The sequence below is a fragment of the Meles meles genome, chromosome 1 (genome assembly GCF_922984935.1).
Source record: "Meles meles chromosome 1, mMelMel3.1 paternal haplotype, whole genome shotgun sequence".
Taxonomy (NCBI): domain Eukaryota; kingdom Metazoa; phylum Chordata; class Mammalia; order Carnivora; family Mustelidae; genus Meles; species Meles meles.
In genome coordinates, this window is record NC_060066.1 from 105,305,881 (window position 1) to 105,329,451 (window position 23,571).

At 37.9% G+C, this 23,571-nt stretch overlaps 1 protein-coding gene and 1 non-coding gene across 6 annotated transcripts in view; both read right to left on the reverse strand.

Annotated features, from left to right (window-relative positions):
* Nucleotides 1–23,571, reverse strand: part of SPIDR (scaffold protein involved in DNA repair) — a 600,140-nt gene that overhangs the window by 76,409 nt on the left and 500,160 nt on the right. The gene's annotated exons all lie outside the window — the stretch shown is intronic.
* Nucleotides 13,786–13,889, reverse strand: LOC123928312. Its single transcript, XR_006815662.1, has one exon. It is a non-coding gene; the product is annotated as a U6 spliceosomal RNA (small nuclear RNA).

Here is a 23,571-nt window from a genome sequence, read left to right on the forward strand (position 1 = left end):
GGCCACTTTATGGCTGGGGAATCTCAGATGTTAATATCTTTGCATCTCTTGATAAGGAAATTGCTCAGAAAAGACTGTGTTTCTTGACATTCCACTATATGTCAGGGTAAGGGAGGAATGACCACTCAACAGTGTGGAGTAGGTGAATAGGACATGATCAATTCCTAGAAAGACTTGCAACTAATCATCTCTCCTCCCCTTTCCTCTCTCCTTCCCTCTCACCCTCCCCTTTCTTTCTTTCTTTCCTTCCTTCCTTCCTCTCTTCCTCCCTTTCCTTTTTCTTCCTTCCTTCCTTTTCTCTTTTTCTTTTTCTTTTCTACTAGAGAAAGAGAATCTTAAGCTCGGTGTGGAGCCTGAGACCGGGCTCAGTATCACCACTGTGAGATCATGACCTGAGCCAAAATCAAGAGTTGGTCACTTAACCAATTGAGCTACCCGGGTGCCCCTGTTTTTTTTTTCTTTTTTCTTTTTCTTTTTGTCCTTTCACCTATTACCAGAGGTAGTAGGAAAACTGGACATGCAAAAAAGAAAAAATCTTTAATTGTTATCTCAAATTATACACAAAATTTAACTTGAAATAGATCATAGACACAAACAGAAAACTAAAACTTGAGAAGAAAACACAGGAGAAAAATTGTTGCAACCTTGGGGTAAGTAAAAAATTAATTATTTTGAAATTATCAAAATTAAAACTTTTGTCTTCAAAAGATGCCATTAAGAAAATGAACAGGCAAACCACAAACTAGGAGAACATATTTACTAAATATACATGTGACAAAGGACTTGTATTTAGATTACATAAAGAACTATAGAACTTATAATTGATAATAATAAAAATAATGATATCCTATATAAGAATAAAAAGACAAATAGTCCTATCAAAAAAATGGAGTAAAGATATAAAACATCACAAATTCCATTTCTATGAATTTCTTGACTAGTTAAATCCATAGGGACAGAACACAGAATGATGGTTTCTAGGGGGTAGGTGGGGCAGAAATAAGGAGCAACTGTTTCTATGTATGGGATTTCCTTTTGGATGAAAATATTTTGGTACTAGAAGGAAGTAGTGATTACATAAGACCATAAGTTTTATATTATGTGAATCTCATTTCATTGTAAAACAAAATGGATGAAAGATATGAATAAACATTTCATCAAAGAAGATGCACATGTGGCCAATAAACACATTAAAAAAATGCACAACACCATTAGTCATAAGGGAATGAAAGTTAAAATCACAATGAAATACCACTACACATACACTGGAAAGGGTGAAATAAAAAAGGCTGATGGTATTAAGTTTTGTTCAGGATATGGAAGAAATGAAACTATCAGATTTTAGGTGGAAATGTGTATGTTATAGCCACTTTAGAAAAAACTTTGGCAATTTCTAATAAAGTTAGACATATACTTATCATATGTCTTGTCTTTCTACTCCAGGATTTTTCCAAAAGAAATAAAATCATATGTCCACACAAAAACTTACAGACAGATGTCTATAGTAGCTTTATTAAATAATAGCCCGGGGCACATGGGTGGCTCATTTGGTTAAGCTTCTGCCTTCAGCTCAGGTCATGATCCCAGGGTCCTGGGATTGAGTCCTTCATTGGGCTCCCTGCAGCAGGAAGTCTGCTTCTCCCTCTACCTCTCCCTGACACTCCCCCGGCTTGTGCTCTTTCTTTATCAAATAAACAAAATCTTAAAAAAAAAAATAATAGCCCCAAACTGGAAACAAGACAAATGTTCAGTAATAGCTGAATAGATAAGTAAATTGTGATATACACTTACAGTGGAATACTACTCAGCAGTGAAAAGGAACAAACTTCTGACATAGATGAATCTTGAAAACATAGTGCTGAGTGGAAAAAAAAAAACATGAAAAGTATATAAAAGGTAAAGTAAATCCACAGTAATAGCAAGCAGATCTGTAGTTGCCTGCAACGGCAGCCAGGAGAGAGTGACAGCAGAGGGCATAGGAAATTTTTGGGGGCTATGGAAATAACCTATGTCTTCACTGTGGTGGGTATTAGGTAGTAAATACATTTGTTAAAACCTACTGCTTGTATGCATGTAAACTGTATTGCATGTAAATTATGTAAAAAAACTATAAAAGCATAGAAATATAAAAAAAAAAAGCTTGTAAAAAGACCTTCAAAAGTTGTTTAAAGAAAAAAGGATGGGTTCCTGGGTGACTTAGTCAGTAGGACTCCCACTCTTGATTTTTGGCTCAGGTCATGGTCTCAGGGTCCTGGGATTGAGACCCACGTAGGGCTCTGCGCTTAGTGTGGAGTCTGCTTGAGACTCTCTCTCCCTCTCCTTCTGCTCCTTCCCTGCTTTCCCTCCAAAATAAACAAACAAAATTAAAAAAAAATAATAAAGATAAAAGGGTATAGGAGATAACTTGAAGATTCCACTCAATAAACATTGGATAATTATGGAGAAAAGATAGGAAAACTTATTGGTACCTCTGGCTCCAACTCAGTGTGCTAAAAACTGGCAAACAATGGGAAATAATCAAATGCTTAAAAATCCATTAGAAAATATGCTCTGCAAAGAGGCATTTCCTCTTGTCATTATACATGAACTTTGAAAGGAAAACTGATATCATCTAAGCACATGTTTTATTGTGCATCTTCAAAAAAATACTAAAAACCACTTGCTTTTAGATAGTTCTCAGAGTATGAAATTATGAATATATTTGGATATTTAAAAAAAGGAAAAATGCATTACTGATGTTTCATGAAGCAAAACTTAAAATCTTTTCATGAAATCTTCTCCATTAGAAGGAACCACCTACAACTACTAATTCCACCCTAAAAACATGAGGGTTAAAACTGCTCCCATGTTCTCTATCTGAGCTACAGGAGGCTCTCAATAAATACTCCTTCCATGTTTGAGAGAATGAATGGGGCTCTGATGTGAACACACACAGCAAACTTGCACAGTGTTCACAGAAATATTCATTCATGTATTCACTCACTAATGCATTTATATGAAGCTCACTTGGGCTTATACTTTGTAGGATATGTAAGGAGGGAAAGTTTCAAATAAAAATATAATTGAGAAATAAAGCATTGAGCAACATTAATACCTAACCCTAATATAATGTATTATGGCTAATTATAGCATTCTCATATTATCTGTTTAACCCTTCAGCAGAGGAAACTAAGGCATTACTGTTAGGTGAGTAAAGCGAGGCTCAGAATGTTAACCCAAGATAGTAAGGAGGGAGCAGAATTAGGTCTAAAGGTAAAGCAGTTGATTTGGTATTTTTGTGCTATAATATCACATTACAGTAATCAGTTATATGAATGTAGAAGAAGACTGATTAATTTTGCAGAGTGGAATTGGAGGAAGCATCCCAGAGCAACTAGCATTCCAGTCTGCAAGGCAAGCACCATGAAGGCAACAAGGAATAAACTCATGACAAACTGCATGATGACCATAAAGTCCAGAATATCTAACTAATCTTTATTGAGGGCAATGATTTTCCCCAGTGCTAGGTCAAACCATTTAAAACACACATAAATTGTAACCAGTGTACAAAGAGGCTACTTATCTAGAAGAACTTTATCCACTCTGTAACTTTCAAAAGATAAATTTATTTATTTATAGAGAGACAGGAGAGGAGGGACAGAGGAAAAGAGAGTGAGAATTTTATGCAGGCTCCATACCAGCACCAAGTCCAACGCAGGGCTCGATCTCACAACCCTGAGACCATGACCTGCGCTGAAATCAAGAGCTGGACACTTAACTGACTTGATACCCAGGTAACCCAAAAGATACTTTTAATGTTTGACAAGAATCATATTAGAATATTAAGGTCAGAATGTAAGGAATTTATGCTAAATTATCATTTTAAAGGCTGCTAATGTAATATAATGAAAAGGAAATACTCTTAAATTAAATCACTTGAATACAATTTTATTAACTGTTCTATACTGTACGACTTTAGTCCTAACCCCAAGTGGGAAAGAATGAAAGATTATTCTTTCCTAATATTGTTCTATTTAAAGCAGTATGCCATGTGATAGCAAGGTGAAAGTATACATTTTTCTGTTGAATTCATAATGTCTTTTTTGGTCCACAGACCATTTCATATCATAACCTCTTGGAGGGAAGTACTTTAATGTTTTTTCCTCAAAGGCCTATTTATCCCCTAGTTACTCCATCACCTGACTTGCCTCTCTGCTCCATGTCTAATTAGGGAGGCTGAGGCAGAAGCTTGGGGAATCAAGGCTTCATTTCCTAAGGAGACAGACTCAGGCTTCCTGTAAGAGTGGTCTTTATCAGTTCAATTAATGCCTGCTTGACTATACTGATACATCCAGAGCTGTTTTTTGTAAGCATTATTGTTTGTTAATATATGCAAAAGTCAAGATGACTCTAAAGATCTCTGTGGATCTCCTTTATAAAACTAGAAGGAATTTTTGATAGCCTGTGTTGAAAATGGAGAGATGAGGAATTAACTTTTCTTTAAATCTGTTATGATATTTGCCTTTATCTTAAATAACCAAGGAATGGTGCTTTTTTTTATTCTTTTGCCCGAGAGAAGAGATATTAATACTTTCTTTCTCCCTCTTTTGTTCATGCCTGGCCACACACACTCTCCCACATTGTCCTGCTTACACAGCTGAAGCTCAGGAGCTCAACAGCTCGTGCCTGAGGTGGAGTCACTGTCCTCATTGGTTCAAATGAACTGGAACTGTGCCATTCAATAGACAGTCCAAACCAGAGTCAGCTCATAAGCAGCACACAAAGAATTCCACCCTTTTGTTGCTGCTTCCTGCTCAGCAAATACTACCTCCTACAGTCAGTGCTAGTGTGACAGGTCTGAACAGAAAAGGGCCCCCTGATCAACCTGTTTTTCTTGAATTGCCAGAGATGTTCCCCATAAATAACATCATATTCAAAGGAACACAAATGGCTTCTCAGGGAGGAAAGACACCTCATGTTAGTAACTCTGGGATCCTAAAAAAGTTACTTACTGTATAAACTTGAATTTACTCATCTTAACATGGGAATGAAGGAAAACTGAGAGGGCTGTTGTGAGCATTCAAGCAATGATATAGAACTCAGCACAGTGACTGGCACAAATACATCTATCTTTCCTTTGCAGGGTCTTTAGGCCAATTTTATAATATATTTTCTATTATAGTTCTTGAACATATAGTTCTTGAACATCTTTTGTTAGATTTATGTCTAGCTCATTTACGATTTTGATATTTTAAATAGTTTTTTGTTTGTTTGTTGCTTTGTAGCTGGTGAGTAGAAATAACAGTTGACTTTTATATATTGAATTTTTGTAATCCATCAATCTTATTAAAATTATTTGTAATATTTTTGTCAAGTTACCATTTCATTTATGCATAATGACAACTTTGCTTCAGCCTTCCCAATCCTTATTATTATTATTATTATTTTAAAGATTTATTTATTTATTTGACAGACAGAGATCACAAGTAGGCAGGGGGCAGGCAGAGAGAGAAGAGGAAGCAGGCTCCCTGCTGAGCAGAGAGCCTGATGCCATGCAGAGCTCCATCCCAGGACCCTGGGATCATGACCTGAGCCGAAGGCAGAGGCTTTAACCCACTGAGTCACCTAGGCACCCCATATTGTTTTTTATTATTTATCTTCTCTGGCTGTACTATAGGACCTTCAGCACAATGCGGAGGAGATATCAATGACACTGAGCATTCTTAGCCTGATTTTGAATAAAATTTCTTCAGTGTTTTACAATTAAGAATGATGCTTGCTATAAGATTTTTTGGTTGATATCCTTCATCAAGTTAAACATTCTTAGTCTGCTGAAAAAATTTTTTAATCATGAATGGGCACTGAACCTTATCAAATGCATTTTCCACATCAATTGAAATGACTGTTTTTATCTCTGCAAAAGTTGTAAATGACAATTACAGCTTTTTAAGTTATTTTTTAAAAAGATTTTATTTATTTGAGAGAGAGAGAGAGAAAGCAGGAGAAGAGGAGGGGGGACAGAAGAAGAGGAGGGACAGAGGGAGAGAGAGAAGCAGACTCCCCACTGAGCAGGGTGCCTGACACGGGGCTGGATCCCAGGACTCTGCTATTATGACCTGAGCCGAAGGCTGAGTGACTGAGTCACCCAGGCACCTCTACAGCTTTTTAAGTTAGGCAAGTTTTCACGCCTGAGATAAAGCCAAGATTCTATTTGCTACATTTTGTTTAGAAGTTTTGCATGTGATAATGACCTTTAATTTTATTTTGAAAATTAGATTTAATTTTATTTCTCATACCAAGCCTATTTATAGTAGCTTTATATTATCAGTTGACCGGATTCTTTTTTTCTTTGAAAACTTGGTGTAAGATTTGGGGCGCCTGGGTGGCTCAGTGGGTTAAGCCTCTGCCTTCAGTTCAGATCCTGATCTCAGGGTCCTGGGATTGAGCCCTGCATGGCGGTGGGGGCGGGTGGGGGGGTCTTTGCTCAGTGGGGAGCCTACTTCCCCTTCTCTCTGCCTACTTGGGGTCTCTGTCTGTCAATATATAAATGAGTAAAATCTTAAAAAAAGAAAAATTTGTATAAGATTTGAATGACCTGCATTTCGAAAGTTTGAAATAATTTATTGATAAAATGAATTGGATCTAGTGCTTTTCCTGGGGAGATTTTTAACTATCAACTAATTTCTCTAATGATAATTGGGCTATTCGGGCTTTCTATTTTTTGATTCAGACATTTTGTTAAGATATATTTTCCTAGTGATTTGCCCATTGGTCGATATTTTTACATTAACTAAGATTTGTATATACATGTATATTTTTATTAAGTTTTTATTTTAATTCCAGTATAGTTCACATATAGTGTTATATTAGTTTCAGGTGTATAATTAGTGACTCAACAATTCTTTTTTTAAAAAATTTATTTATTTATTTTCAGCGTAACAGTACTCATTGTTTTTGCACCACATCCAGTGCTCCATGCAATACGTGCCCTCTCTATTACCCTCCACCTGGTTCCCCAACCTCCCACCCCCCCGCCCCTTCAAAACTCTTAGGTTGTTTATCAGAGTCCATAGTCTCTCACGGTTCATCTCCCCTTCCAATTTCCCACAACTCCCTTCTCCTCTCCATCTCCCCATGTCCTCCATGTTCTTTGTTATGCTCCACAAATAAGTGAAACCATATGATACTTGACTCTCTCTGCTTGACTTATTTCGCTCAGCATAATCTCTTCCAGTCCCATCCATGGTACTACAAAAGTTGGGTATTCATCCTTTCTGATGGAGGCATAATACTCCATCGTGTATATGGACCACATCTTCCTTATCCATTTGTCCGTTGAAGGGCATCTTGGGTTCTTTCCACAGTTTGGCGACCGTGGCCATTGCTGCAATAAACATTGGGGTACAGATGGCCCTTCTTTTCACTACATCTGTATCTTTGGGGTAAATACCCAGCAGTGCAATTGCAGGGTCATAGGGAAGCTCTATTCTTAATTTCTTCAGGAATCTCCACACTGTTCTCCAAAGTGGATGCACCAACTTGCATTCCCACCAACAGTGTAAGAGGGTTCCCCTTTCTCCACATCCTCTCCAACACACGTTGCTTCCTGTCTTGCTAATTTTGGCCATTCTAACTGGTGTAAGATGATATCTCAATGAGGTTTTCATTTGAATCTCCCTGATGGCTAGTGATGATGAGCATTTTTTCATGTGTCTGATAGCCATTTGTATGTCTTCATTGGAGAAGTGTCTGTTCATATCTTCTGCCCATTTTTTGATATGACTATCTGTTTTGTGTGTGTGGAGTTAGAGGAGTTCTTTATAGATCCTGGATTCAACCTTTTGTCTGTACTGTCATTTGCAAATATCTTCTCCCATTCTGTGGGTTGCCTTTTTGTTTTGTTGACTGTTTCCTTTGCTGTGCAGAAGCTTTTGATCTTGATGAAGTCCCAAAAGTTCATTTTCGCTTTTGTTTCCTTGGCCTTTGGAGACATATCTTGAAAGAAGTTGCTGTGGCTGATATCGAAGAGGTTACTGCCTATGTTCTCCTCTAGGATTCTGATAGATTCCTGTCTCACGTTGAGGTCTTTTATCCATTTTGAGTTTATCTTTGTGTACGGTGTAAGAGAATGGTCGAGTTTCATTCTTCTACATATCGCTGTCCAGTTTTCCCAGCACCATTTATTGAAGGGACTGTCTTTTTTCCATTGTATATTTTTTCTTGTTTTGTCGAAGATTATTTGACCATAGAGTTGAGGGTCCATATCTGGGCTCTCTACTCTGTTCCACAGGTCTATGTGTCTGTTTTTACGCCAGTACCACACTGTCTTGGTGATCACAGCTTTGTAGTAAAGCTTGAAATCGGGTAACGTGATGCCGCCAGTTTTGTTTTTGTTTTTCAACATTTCCTTAGCAATTCGGGGTCTCTTCTGATTCCATACAAATTTTAGGATTATTGGCTCCAGCTCGTTGAAAAATACCGGTGGAATTTTGATCGGAATGGCATTAAAAGTATAGATTGCTCTAGGCAGTATAGACATTTTAACAATGTTTATTCTTCCGATCCAAGAGCATGGAACGGTCTTCCATCTTTTTGTGTCTTCTTCAATTTCTTTCATGAGTGTTCTGTAGTTCCTCAAGTACAGATCCTTTACCTCTTTGGTTAGGTTTATTCCCAGGTATCTTATGGTTCTTGGTGCTATAGTAAATGGAATCGATTCTCTAATTTGCCTTTCTGTGTTTTCATTGTTAGTGTATAAGAAAGCCACTGATTTCTGTACATTGACTTTGTATCCTGCCACGTTACTGAATTGCTGTATGAGTTCTAGTAGTTTGGGGGTGGTAACTCAACAATTCTTACAACACTGGTGCTCATGACAAGTATACTCCTTAATCCCCACCACTTATTTAACCCATCTCCTCATCTACCTCCCCTCTGGTAGCCATCAGTTCTCCATAGTTAAGAGTCTGTTACTTTGTTTCTTTCTTTTTTTTCCTTTGCTTATTTGTTTTGTTTCTTAAATTCCACATATGAGTGAAATAATATGGTATTTGTCTTTCTCTGCCTTATTTCACTTAGCATAATACTCTCTAGTTCCACCCATGTTGTTGCAAATGACAAGGGTTCATTCTTTTTTAGGACTTAATAATATTCCATTGTGTGTGCATGTATGTGCACGTGTGTGTGTTTGGATGTCTCTATTCATTCGGCTATTGGTGGGCACTGGAGCTGTTTCCATAATTTCCGTATTATAAATAATGCTGCAAAAAATCATAGGGGTGCATAAACAATGAATTTTGAAACACCGAAAAGATATAAAATAAAATGGAAATAAAAGGAAAATAAAATGTGAAGTGGGTATAATTTTAAAAAACAAACAAACAAAAAACATAGGAGTGCATGTATCCCTTTGAATTAGGGTTTTTGTATTTTTTGGGGAAATACCCAGTAGTGTGATTACTGGATCATAGGGTAGTTCTACTTTTAACTTTTTAATGAAACTCCATACTGTTTTCCATAGTGACTGTTACCAGTTTGCATTCCCGCCAACAGTGCATGACAGTTCCTTTTTCCCCACATCCTTGCCAATACTTGTTTCTGGGGTTTTTTATTTTAGCCATTCTGGCAGGGTGTGAAGTGATATCTCACTATAGTTTTGATTTGCATTTTCCAGATGATCAGTGATGTTGAGCATCTTTTCACATGTCTATTGGTCATCTGTTTGTCTTCGGAGAAACTTCTGTTCATGTCTTCTCCCATTTTTAAACTGAATTATTTGGTTTTTAGGTATTGAGTTGTATTGAGTTTTCATATATTTTGGATATTAACCTTTATTGGATATATCATTTACAAATATATTCTCTCATTCAGTAGGTTGCCTTTTAATTTTTTTGGTGTTTCCTTCACTGTGCAGAGGCTTTTTATTTTGGTCTAGCCCCGATAGTTTATTTTTGCTTTTATTTTCCTTGCCTCAGGAGACGTATCTAGAAAAATGTTGCTTTAGCTGATGTCAGTAAAATTATTGCCTCTGCTCTCTTCTAGGATATTTTTTGGTTTCAGGTTTCACATATAGGTCTTTCACCCATTTTGAATTTATTTTTGTGTATAGTGTAAGAAAGTAGTCTAGTTTAATTCTTTTGCATGTAGTTGGCCAGATTCTTCAACACCATTTGTTGAAGACTGTCTTTTTCCCCATTGTATATTCTTTACTCCTTTGTCAAAGATTAGTTGACCATATAATTGTGGGTTTTATTTCTGGGTTTTCTATTTTGTTCCATTTATCTATGTGTCTATTTTTGTGCCAGTACTATTATTTAATTATATCTTTTTTTCTTTATGAATTTTGCCATAGAATTACTTTACATTCCAAAGAACCAACTCTGAGCTTTGCTTATTTACTGTTCCTTTATGCTATTAATTTCTACTCCTGTTTATAATCTTGTTCTATTTTCTTTGTATTTATTCCATTTTTTAACTATTTCTTTTTTTTTTAAAAGATTTTATTTATTTATTTGACACAGAGAGATCACAAGTAGACACAGAGGCAGGCAGAGAGAGAGAGGGAAGCAGGCTCGCTGCTGAGCAGAGAGCCTGATGCGGGACTCGATCCCAGGACCCTGAGATCATGACCTGAGCCGAAGGTAGTGGCTCTACCCACTGAGCCACCCAGGCGCCCTTAACTATTTCTTATATAAGAGGCTTAGCTCATTTATTTTGAGCCTTCCTTCTTTCTAAATGAGCTGTTTAGACTACAAAATTTCTTATATATATCAAATTAATGATATCACATAAATTTTGATATTTAGCATTTTATTATTTACCAGTTCTAGGAATTTAAAATTTCCATTACTGTTTCTTTTTTAATCCATAAGTTATTTGGCAGGATATTAAAATCCTATAAGGATTTAAAATACATATTTTTTAAATTAACTAATTTAATTGGACTAAGTCAGAGAATGTGTTTTCCAACAATGATTCTTTTAAATCTATAGAGAATTGTTTATCATCTAGAAGATAAAGGGTCAAATGAGAAGAATGCATATGGTTTCACTGTTAAGTAGAGGGTTTTGTACATAATGTATAAATCATGTTATTTAAGAACGCTTTTTAAATATTTTCTGCTTTACTTTTTTGTCTGCTTCCTTGATTAGTTATTGCAGTATTTATCCCAGAAATCAAAGATTAAAATAACAATTTTTTCACAGTGTATGTGGATTAGAAATTCATCATCTTGATAGCATTTAGTGCCAGGCCCTTTACTATTTGCATTGCCTTACTCTCAAAAGGCCACTAAGAGCTAGGTTGGCTATTACTATTCTTGCTTAGCACAAAAAAGACAGAAGATCAGAAAGATTTGGTATCTCGCCCAAGGCTGTACAGCATTAAATAAGAAAGTTCAAAAAATAAAATGAATATGTAGGGGTGCCTGGGTAGCTCAGTTGGTTAAAGGTTTGACTCTTGATTTTGGCTCAGGTCATGATCTCAGGGTCCTGGCATCAAGCTCCCTGCTCAGGGGGGAGTCTGCTTGTTTCTCTCTCCCTCTGTCCCTCCTCCTGCTCTCACATACATGCACATGCTCTCCCTGTCTCTCTCTCTCTCTCAAATAAATACATCTTAAAGAAAAATCAAACTTTAAAGAAATCAATGAAATAAAATGACTACATAAACATATTTGATATAAATGTCTCTTTAAATGCACAAAAATGGGAAATTATCAACATAATTTCCAGAGCTAAGCTCTATCATATTTCAAGTTCAGGTGAAACTGATCTATATATTGCTGTAGTTTGCAATAATAAATAAATCTCCAATAAATAAGAAGCATGTGGCCTAAGAGAACTCTCTGTGCTGATGGGATGTTCTAAATCAAGTGTAGTCAAATGTGGTAGCCACTAGCCACATAGGGCTATTGAGAGCTTCAAATGTGGCTAATGTAAGGAAATGAATTTTAGATTTTATTTAATTTTAATTAATTTAAATGTAAAAAACCAGCAGTGGCTACTGGTGACCCTATAGGACAGCACGATCTAAAGGCATAAGAATAAGAGAAACCCAAACTCTAAATATAACTGGTTGAAACCTTTCAAAGAACAGTAAATACAAAGTGACAGCATAACTGAACAAGAAGTAACAGTCTATATAAAAATATTTCCAAATTATGTTTTATCAAACACTAAAATTCAAAGATGTTAATAGGTATTCCTTGAAAATCATCACTATCATCAAGATGTTTCTAGCAATATTTTTTGTAAAATATACTTTGCCATATCTATGGAGAAAAATATATCAAAATCACATATAGTTATTACTGTGTTCAATTCTCCTTGCAAATACATCTTATACCCTAGGGTACCAGGAAATCCATGACCTGATGAACATATGGTTTTAGGTCTGCTCATTGTGCATAAGATTGCTTATGCACATTGTACCCAGAAGAATTTACCATCTATCTTAAGACAACTAAACATTTCCACAAATATGTATGACATCATTTAGTATGTTGTGGCTATAAAACATTTATATAGTACAAACTTATTTTTTTTTAAAGATTTTATTTATTTGACAGACAGAGATCACAAGTAGGCAGAGAGGCAGGCAGAGAGAGGGGGAAGCAGACTCCCTGTTGAGCAGAGAGCCTGATGTGGGGCTCAATCCCAGGACCCTGAGATCATGACCTGAGCCGAAGGCAGAGGCTTAACCCACTAAGCCACCCAGGCGCCCCCCAAAACTTATTTCTAATGACTCTGTGAATGAAGAAAAATTATTTAAAAATTAGGGTTCTGTGGCTTATAATTATGTCTGAATCAAACAAGTAAAAAGCTAGACTACTTCAAAATGAACAACTGGAGCCTTTGGTTTTATCAAAAATGAGGGGATGAGTTGTCTAAGATAAAACAATTAATGTTCAATCATGTTGACTTAACCTGAGGATTTAAAGCCCAAAAAGAGAGTGTAATGCAAGTTATTTGTTTCTTTTGAAATTTTTAATAAAGTCCCATTTTCTAATGAGAGGTCTGTTCTTATCTCACTGGGTTCTCTTATTATATAATGAATCATTTTCACTTCTTGCTTTCAAGGTTTTCTCTTTAATTTTGGTTTTCAACATTTTGATGATGTTTCATCTGGGTATGAATCCCTTAGGTTTATTCTACTTAAAGTTCTTGAACTTCTCAGATGAGTAAAGTTCACCGGTCAAATCTGAAATGTTTCAGTCACTATTTCTTTTGCATTTTTTTCTTCTGATATTTTTTCTGCACCCTCCTCCCAACTCCCTTGACTTTCTGGCACACCCATTACATGTATGTTGGTGCACTTAATGATGTCTCATATTTCTATGAGGTTCTGTTTCATTTTCTTCATTCTTTTGTTTTCCTCCTTAGGATATTTGGAATTTGGGAGATTTCTATAATAATACAGAAATGATTTATTTTGGTGTGCCCTAATCCTACATAAAGATTGAGTTATTTAAAAGTCTTCACAAGGGGCGCCTGGGTGGCTCAGTGGATTAAGCCGCTGCCTTCGGCTCAGGTCATGATCTCAGGGTCCTGGGATCGAGCCCCGCATCGGGCTCTCTGCTCCGCGGGGAGCCTGCTTCCTCCTCTCTCTCTGCCTGCCTTTCTGCCTACTTGTGATCTCTCTCTCTCTGTCAAATAAATGAATAAAATCTTTAAAAAAAAATTAAAAGTCTTCACAAATACTTTTAATCTCTAAGATACTCTGTGGTAGTAAATTTGAGATTAAGTTTTAACATTCTATTGAAATTGCCATATGCTTTTTGTGAAGGATTTTAAATTTGATAGAAGTCTTCAAAATATGTACTGCTTCACAAATTTGTGTGTCATCCTTGTGAAGGGGCTATACTAATTTCTGTACCATTCCAATTTTAGTATAAGTGATACCAAAGTAAGCACTCATTATTATTATTATTATTATTTTTAATTCTTTCTCCTTCAGATTGTGCAAGCTCAATTACTATGGATTCATGTTCTCTAACTTTCTTCTGTCAACTGAAGTTTACTGTTGAGCCTAGCTAGTGAATTTTTCATTTTAATTATCCTTTCTAACTCCAGAATTCCCATTTGGTTTTCTTTCATTGTTTATGTTTTTTCATTATTCTCCATTTGGTTAGACACTGTCATCATACCACCCTTTAATTCCTGAAACACAGGAATTCTCTGAACATATTCATAATGGCTGCTTTGAAAATTCTGTCTGCTAAGTCCACCATCTGGGCCCCTTCACGTGCCTGCACTTTTTTCCTACTGTGTATGGATCACACTTCCCTGTTTCTTCACCAATCTTGTAATTTTTGGTTGACAACTGTGCATTTTTGATACTACATTGTGGCAACTCTAGATATGGATTCCTCCTCTCCTCCAGGGGTTGATGCTATTGTTATTTGTATGGCAGTTTATTCAGTTGTTTACTGACTTGTCCAAACTACTTTCTCCTGCAGGCTTCAGTATCTGAGCCCCCCACACCCTTTTCGTTTGTTTTTAATCTTTTCACATGCCCCTAGGTCAGCATAAGCCACTTTTTGGTGAAAGGTTATGTTTAAAACCCTCTGGAAGTTAGATTTTTACTCTAAGTGGGTGCAGCCAAGTACACCCTTCTTGACTCTAAAAGTTTTACTGTGATACTAGGAGGGTTCTTTTTGGCTGTGTCTTTTCCTTGATGCTCTCTGTTAAACTTCTGATTGCTTGGCCATTTTCTTGTTGCTACAGTATCACAGGGCTACAGGTAATCTTGGAATTGCTCTTCACCAAGATCCCCATTATTTTCAACAATGCCCTTAGGCATGGAATTGTACTCTGTTCCAAATAAAGTCAGCTCTCTCCCACAGTGTCTTAGAGCCTTCTTCCTTATAATCTGTTTTCCTCTAGGCAGAACCTCTGAGTCACTCATAGTACTGGGAGTTGAAGACAGTGTCCCCTTCTCCTGGAGTTACACCTCTGCTCTAGAGTGGGTGCTAGGGCTGGTGGTGGTGGCATTGGTTTGGGACTGCATCTCTGGTGTGGTGCTTCTAGCCTATGGGTGAACTGGGGTAGGACAACTGGACTAGTATTCTTCACCTACCACACTTGGGGTAGAGCTACAACTTGGGCTAGGAAATCTCCTACAGTGAAACTGTACTGGGGTGAGAGGGGACATCTTCTTGACTGCAGTCCTGGAGTAAGTGCCCCACAATAGTCTTCATAAGACAAACTGTGTTGGGGGTGGGTATGTCATGGCTCATGGGCCACAGACTCCTTGTTCTTCCTGAAATTTAGTGGATTGTTTTGATTCTATTGATGGAATGTTTCTCCATTTACTGTATGCCTTTAGGAAAATTTCCTAAAGCTTTAAATTATTAGTGTTTTCAAGTTTTTTCCAGTTAAAATGTTTATTAGGGAGAGAATCCACTGTGCCTTCACTCTGCTATTCCAGAAGCCAATCTTCCTACAGTAGATGCAGTGGGGCATAGAACTCTACAGAGCCATGATATAAACACCGTAAGAGTCTTAGTAACAATGGCAATTATGGGTTTTTCACTGTACACTAAAAGAGAGGCCTGACTTTCTGCTGAGCAAGGAGCCTGATGTGCGGCTTGAGCCCAGGACCCTGGGATCATGACCTAAGCTGAAGGCAGATGCTTAACCAACTGAGCCATCCAGATTCCCCTAAGATAAGTCAAGAAGGACAAGCCAAAAATGCAAAAGCTTGAGAGAAAAGGACTTAAAACAGAGAGCATAGCATATACAAAATCCTGCAATGGGAAAGAGCTTGTCCATGTTTAGGAAATTGAATGAAGGCTAGAAAATAAGAGAGGGGGGATGGAGAAAGAAAGAAAGAGAAAGAGAGAGAGAGAGAAAGAAAGATTAGGAAAGTGATAATAAGATAAAGACTAATATTTTGTGATTTCAATGCATTATTCTTTTTTTCAATGCGTTATTCTTAATTTAAAATCAAATTTTACATTTATAATAAAAATTAAAATGTTGATAAGCATTTTTAAAGAAAGGAGAAAGAAAATGGGATGGGGAGGAAAGGACTGGGTTGGGGGAAGGAAAGAGAGGCATCATTCTGGTGGGGTCACACGGCTGGGCATGGGTGGCACAGTGGCTGGGGTAAAGGCCATATGATGATGGCCATGTGGAGGCTGACCTGAAAGAAGAGCAGAGGTGGTAAATAACTCCCACGTGTGCCAGCCTGCACACCTACCTCCTGCCATCAGTGAGTCAACAATGGGGTGACACTAAAAGGTGTTAGATAAAATTTTTTTTCAGAAATACAACGCTTAGGACAGGGTGGAGTATGGTTTGAACAGAAACTTATAGAGAAGGTACAAGTTCATTCCTCTAATCAATGACAAATACCTGATAGGAAATAATGAAGTTGCAAGGTGGTACTGATCCCAGGACCCTGAGACCATGACCTGAGCTGAAGGCAGAGGCCCAACTGACTGAGCCACCCAGGTGCCCTTTACAGTGTTAACACATTTTAAAATGAGTTTTATACAAAACTCCAATTTATTGTTGTCTGGCAGCACAGGGTCAACACTCGTGTATGAGGCACTAGCTTGTCAGTGGCGCCCGCCCACATCTTGTGGTGCCCGCCCCCCACCCTTGATTCCCAACCCTCACACAGCTACTGTTGTATCTTGGCCTCTTTGGTCTCTGTCAGCATGTGAGCATGCATTAGGAAAACATTTCAAGGAGGAGACAGAACAAGGTAGTGATGATGGGTAAGGTACAGGGAAGAATCTACACTGGTCTCAGCTCTCTTAGAGGTAAGAGGTAGTAGAGAGTAAAGGCAGACTCAGGGACAGGCAGACCAGATATGGGTTAGAGAAGTTACAGAATCCAAAGGCTGGTCAAATGACTTGAGCCATTTAGCAGGCAAGGATGGAGCTAATTAACACAAAACATGGAAACCCAAACTGGTTAGTGGAGGATGCTACTCAAAGCAGGGTGGCAGTGGAGTGGAGGGGCTGGAGTTCCAGCCTTGCCACCACTGAGACATATTTCCTGGTTGTTCTCTAGAGGCCTTTTCAGTTATTTCAGTCTAAGATAGAATATAACAGCATCTGAGGTCTCTGAGCAGACACTGTAACAGCATGTGGCCATGCTCAGCAGGACAACTAGTAGATACCAGCACTGTCCTTAGTAAGCTCTGAAATACTGTGAACTTAGCTGCTAGCCAAGTCACATGGAGATTAGGAGATTGACATTTTATTTTATTATTTTTTAAAAGATTTTATTTATTTATTTGAGAGAGAGAGAAAGACAAGTAGATCTGTGCTGAACATGGACCCTTACGCAGGGCTTGATCTCACAACTCTGAGATAATGACCTAACCTGAAACCAAAGTCCACCAATTGAGCCACTCAGGTGCCCTAGGAGATCTGACATTTTAAAGTTATGTGATGGGTCAGTGTTAATAAAATTGAGTTTCTACTTTGGGAAGCAGCTGAATATACCCTTTTGATTTCCTGCTCTAGAATACCCATTGGACAAGGCAGATGTGTACATTCAGCAATACCAAATTTGTGCTGCCAGTGATGTGCAAGCTAGGCCTCAGACCACAGGTGACCTTTCATACTCCCCCTGTCACTGAGCACTGTTGGTAGACATCCTATGCCTAGTGTGAGAGGGACACTGCAATTTTTAGAAGTGATTAACTTCAAACAGCAAAGAGAAAATGTCTTCACAGGGAGGAAGTAAGATGTTAGTGGTTTGAATAGGAACTGTATTCGTTCAGTGAGACAGTTTGACATTCAAAATTCTTGGCATAATGATCTGGCAAGTGAATGCCACTTATTTAAAATCAGTATTTTACCCATGTCTAAAATGTAGACCCTCATCCATGTAAGATCCCTCCTCTAATTTTCATGATTTTAAGCATGTGGTGTAAGCAGGGGAGGAGCAGGTCTACAGAAGAGGGGCTCTGTTTTAAGCTCTGCTGTTTTACATATTATTTAAAAAAAATGTTATTGTGTTATGTTAGTCACCATAAAATACATCATTAGTTTTTGATGCATTGTATCAAGATTCATTATTTATATACAACACCCACCCAACCAAGCTCACCCATTTCCCCACACCCCTCGGTTTTACATATTATTAATATATTTATTTGAGAGAGAGAGAGAGCACAAACCAGGGGAGGGGCAGAAGGGGAGGGAAAAGCAGACTCTCTGCAGAGCAAGGAGCCTGATGTGGGACTGGGATCATGACCTGAGCTGAAGGTAGATGCTTAACCCACTGAACTACCCAGGACCCTTGAGCTCTGCTGTTGATGGATGTGAGCCCCTGGCTATGCACCTGTACAATCCAGATTAATTTAAATCTGCTTCACATCTACTAAAATCTTGCACTTAATCTGTGCTCAAAATCTTGGTTTCCTTCACCCACTGGGCAAATTTAGTATTACAAGTGCAATTAATGGATAAGATTATTCTCTAATCAGGTGGCCACTCTCCTAAGTCTATAAGCAGATAGGTGCACCTTGGTGAAGGGGCTTGGAGAAAAGTGCTTGATAATAGCACAAAGATACACTATCCCACACAGAAATGGCATTTCCATACATGAAACCATCTTTGTGATGCTGTCCTTGTCATCCAGCTACTGCAGTTCTGTTTGTAAAGTAAAGCTCTACTCTGGGTGAAGCAAGAAACAATCATGAAAATACCCATGGTCTTCAGCTTGCCCCTGCCCCTAGCCAGCCACACCCACCCAGAAAATAAGAAAGCAGTCAAAAAGTAGTTCAAGAATCTCCTGTTTAGCCATTAGGAGTGATTTGGCAGGACTTTTGATTCTATGCGTTTCTGAGCCATGAGGGTGAGGCCGGGACCACGTTGGAAGAACCGACTAAAACTGGTGCCAAATGAAACTACATTCCACAGTACATTCCCACCAGCATAAAATAATACAGATAAGATGCTCACTGTTCAATCACATTCACATCATGTTGGAAGCATAAAAGTCCATTATGGAGTTAATATTTGTCTTTAAGAATGTTTTTTTTTTCCTTCTCTTACCATCTTTTTTTTTTTTTTTTCTTTTTTTTACAGATAGAGATTACAAGTAGGCAGAGAGGCAGGCAGAGAGAGAGAGAGGAGGAAGCAGGCTCCCAGCCAAGCAGAGAGCCTGATGCGGGGCTCGATCCCAGGACCCCGGGATCATGACCCGAGCTGAAGGCAGAGGCTTTAACCCGCTGAGCCACCCAGGCGCCCCTTCTCTTACCATCTTAAGGACAGATCATGCTAATTAAAGAATACTTTAAGAATTCTAAAAATTCATGTATTGTTAATTTGCAAAAGTAAGAACAAAGCACAAGGCATAAGTTAAACAAAACTGTTAATCTGTAAAGGGAGTTTCAGTGAGACTCTAATTCCTCTTTGAAGTTTCAAATGTTTCTCCCCAACTTTTGAAAAACATTCATTTTTCCCCTTCCTTTCACTCACTGGCACAGTTTTACAGAAACACAAAAGAAACAGGCTTGTGTGCGTGTGTGCGTGTATCTATGCATGTACACAGAGAGAGGAGATTACGTGAACATGTGGGATGTTTACCCGGGTTATGGGAGCAGTTCTTAGCAGTCCACCAAGAATTCCCGGAATCAGAGTCAGTCCGGCTGCTTTCTTCTAGGTCAGTGTCAACTTAAGCAGCCTCTAAAGTCAACAAGGTTCTCTCTCTCATATTATAATTTACTAAGCCTCCATTTTAAGGAAGGAATGGAAGAAATTGGAGGACAAAGTGAGAGGGGGAAAGCAAGAAAAAGGAAAAGGGGGAGGCAGAAGGGGGAGAAGAAAAGAGTTTGGATACGAACAGTGGGGGAGGAAGAATCACAGAAAAGAGGGAGGGAAGAAGAAGAAAAGCATGAGAGAAGGACAGCAGAGGGCTGAGTGGGTGGAGGGCCTTTCCTCAGCTCCACCAACCCACTCAGCAGACGGGAAACCAGATACAGCAGGACATTGTGTTCTTCTCCTGAAAAACAACCAGACTGCGCTCCTAAAGTAAACAGTTAATCCTGTTGTTTATCTTTGTAACATGAGGAGATTTAATAGGATGATTTCTACTGCACAGAAATGTGGTTTTTTATTCATTAAAAAAACATATTTTCTCTTTGATAAAAGTGTGACATACAAACTTTCTAGTAACAGTGAACAGGAAGGAATAACTATCTTTCTTTGTTAAAAGTGACTGAACTAAAGGATGGCAAAAAAGCTGAGAAAAACCTTTTCTTCACTCAGACATCCTATTTATTTTTGGAAAATACTGCATTACTGAATCAAACCAAGTCAAACCAAAACAAAATCTGTTTTAAGTTTGGCCCACTCCAAATTGTGATTTTGGGTATTGCTTGTGGAGATAAGACTATAACTGGGCCAAGACAAGAGTAAGAAGTGTACATTTTACATGTTAATAGAAGTTTGCCCACAGAACAAATTTTCAAAGCTATATAGTTATTCTTATACATTTTTATTAATTGCAATTTTTATGGAGGTAATTGTGGATTCACAGGCAATTTTAAGAGATGCTATAGAGCTTGTATGCACACTTTGTTCAGTTTCCCCCAGTAGTGTACTATTCTACTAGCAAATAATGGTACAGCATCACAATTGACATTGACACAATGACGTTAACACAGTCCATCAGTTTTATTTAGATTTCACAAATTTTAGTTGTTACTGTGCATGTATTTGTGAATGTATTCAGTGCGATAAAGTTTTACCACCTGTGTAGGATCCCATACCCAGCACCACAGTCAAGAATGTGAACAGTTCCATCGCTACAGGGATCCCTTAGGCTGTCTTTTATAACCTGCTTCCCACCATCTCTGCACCCATCCCAACATCTAGATGCTATTAGTCTGTCCTTCATTTCCAAAATTCTGCCATTTCAAAATGTTATAAAAAACAGAATTGTCTAGTATATAATCTTTGGGATTGGAATTTTTTCCCCTCAGCACAGTTCCCTGGTGATTAATGTAAGCTATTATGCTTTTTATTTTTATAGCAGCTTTGAGACACAATTTACATGCCATAAAATTCACCCCATTGATAAAAGTAATAAGTAGCAAAATACACATAATATTTATTAATTTTAACCATTTTAAGGTGCAATTCAGTAGCATTAACTATATTCACAATGGTCTACAACCACCAACACTATCTTATTCCAGAATATTTTCATTACCCCAGAAAGAAATCTCAGTCTACTAAAGCAACCTTCTCATCTTCCCCTCCCACAAGTACCTGAAGACAACAAATCTACTTTCTGTCTCTACAGATTTGCCTATTTTGGATACTTCACATGAATGGAATCATGCAATACGTGACCTTTTGTGTCTGTCTTCTTTCACTTAGCGTAATAATTTCAAGGTTCATTCACATTGTACGTCATTCATTTTTGTTGATGAATATTCCATTTTGGGCTTATTTCCACTGTTTTGCATTTATGAAATAATGGTGCTAGGAACATCTATGTAGGAGTTACAAGGATGTATGTTTTCGATTCTAACTGACTATATATGTAGGAGTGGAATTGTTAGATCATATAGTAACTCTATGTTTAACATTTTTTTTTATGGCTTAAAATGTGGGACACCTGGTTGGCTCAGTGGGTTAAAGCCTCTGCCTTTGGCTCAGGTCATGATCCCAGGGTCCGGGATGGAGTCCTGCATCGGGGCTCTCTGCTCAGCAGGGAGTCTGCTTCCTCCCCTCTCTCTCTGCCTGCCTCTGACTACTTGCGATCCCTGTCTGTCCTCCCCTTTCTCTCTCTGCCTGCCTCTCTGACTACTTGTGATCTCTGTCTGTCAAATAAATAGATAAAATCTTAAAAAAAAAGGCCTAAAATGTGTTTTACTAAGTTGATGCTACATTACTGATCCATTTCTCAGAAAAACTCCAAAGACATCAGGAACAAATAAAACATGGTATACCAATAAAAAATGCACACCATAAGTACCTAAGATAGACTAGGTTAAGAGCTACTGTCTGACCTTCAGCATACAGTAACCCTGTTCCTAAGATTGTACTAGGCCTATCAAGAAAAGTTGTGAACAACAACACCATGGACAAAAAAGGGCCAATCCTGTGTTGTCCTTACCCAAGAAAAAGATGGAGGTATCTTAACACAAGATTTAGAATGAAAATCCCTAAGAGAAAATGCCTTCCTTAAGACATGATGGGGTAATATATGTGATATAACAGAACTATAGGTATGTTGTCTGTGACCTCTGTGGACATTTGCCGGAATTCCCATCTGTGAGTGAATGGAGCAATGGGACTAAGGTCATTGGGGAATGTTTTTGTGGTGTATGTGGCCGTGTCTCTGGTGTTGTGAGATATAGGAATGAAAAAGCAAGGAGAAGAGGATGGACAGAAAATGGAATGATCAAATTAATGGGGGCTCTAACTGGATCCATTTTGTCATGGTTCCACCCTGCACCCAGGCCCTCAATAATCACATGACACTTCAGGAAAGCACCCAACACAGAACCCATTAGTTAAATAATATACCACACAGAACTGATTTGTTAAATATTGCTCCTCACTTGCCCTCTATATTTGAATTTTGAGGAACTGCCGAACTGTTTTACAAGTTGGCTGCACCATTTTACATTTCCACTAGCTGAATATGAGGGTTACAATTTCTCCACATACTCACTGATACTTATTACTGTCTGCTATATCTTCTTTGGAGAAATGTCTATTCAAATCCTTTGACCATTTTTTATTTCGGTTATCTTTTTATGTTGAGTTGTATTAGTTCTTCATATATTCTGGATACAAGTCTCCTGTCAGATATGTAATTTGCAAAAAATTTCTCCCATTCCCTGGGTTGTCTTTTTATTTTCTTAGTGAAGGCCTTTGAAACACAGAACTTTTTAATTTTGATGAAATCCCATTTATGTATTTTTCTTTTGTTTTATATGCTTTTGGTGTCATAGGTAAGAAACCACTGCCTAATATATAAGGTTATGAAGCTATATTCCTATGTTTTCTGAGAGCTATAAAGTTTTTTGTTCTTATTTTTAGGTCAATGATCCATTTTGAGTTTACTCTTGCATATGGTGTTAGGCAAGGGTCAACTTAATTCTTTGGCATGTGGGAAGGGAAGGGAAGGGGAATAGGGGGATGGGATGAAAGGGAAGGGAAGGGAAGGGAAAAAAAAAAGGTTCAACCCTGCAGAATAGAGGATTTAGAGTTTTAGAGTCTATCATTGGCAAAGATTTGTACGAATGCATCTATACTCTCTAAGGTACATAGACTAAAATTGCTGCTGTATTTATTTAGGTCCAGTCAATACAGAGCAGAAGCCACTGGCCAGTATCTTCTTTCATCTAGTTCCATTACTTTACCATCATTATGCAGAGGACTCCCAAAGCTCTATCTTCTGATCCAAAATTGTTCTTCCTCCTATGCATTAGCCCTTCGTGTAATGTGGCCCCTACCATTCTCAGCTACTGTTTCAAAACCTGAGAGCACTTTTTATTTTTTTTCACATCTAGTTGTTATAGCCTATCCATTTACCTTCATATCTATCTTTTTAATATCATTCTTCCTTCTCATTCCTGTTATCATTTTCTTGTTTTGCTTGTGACCTT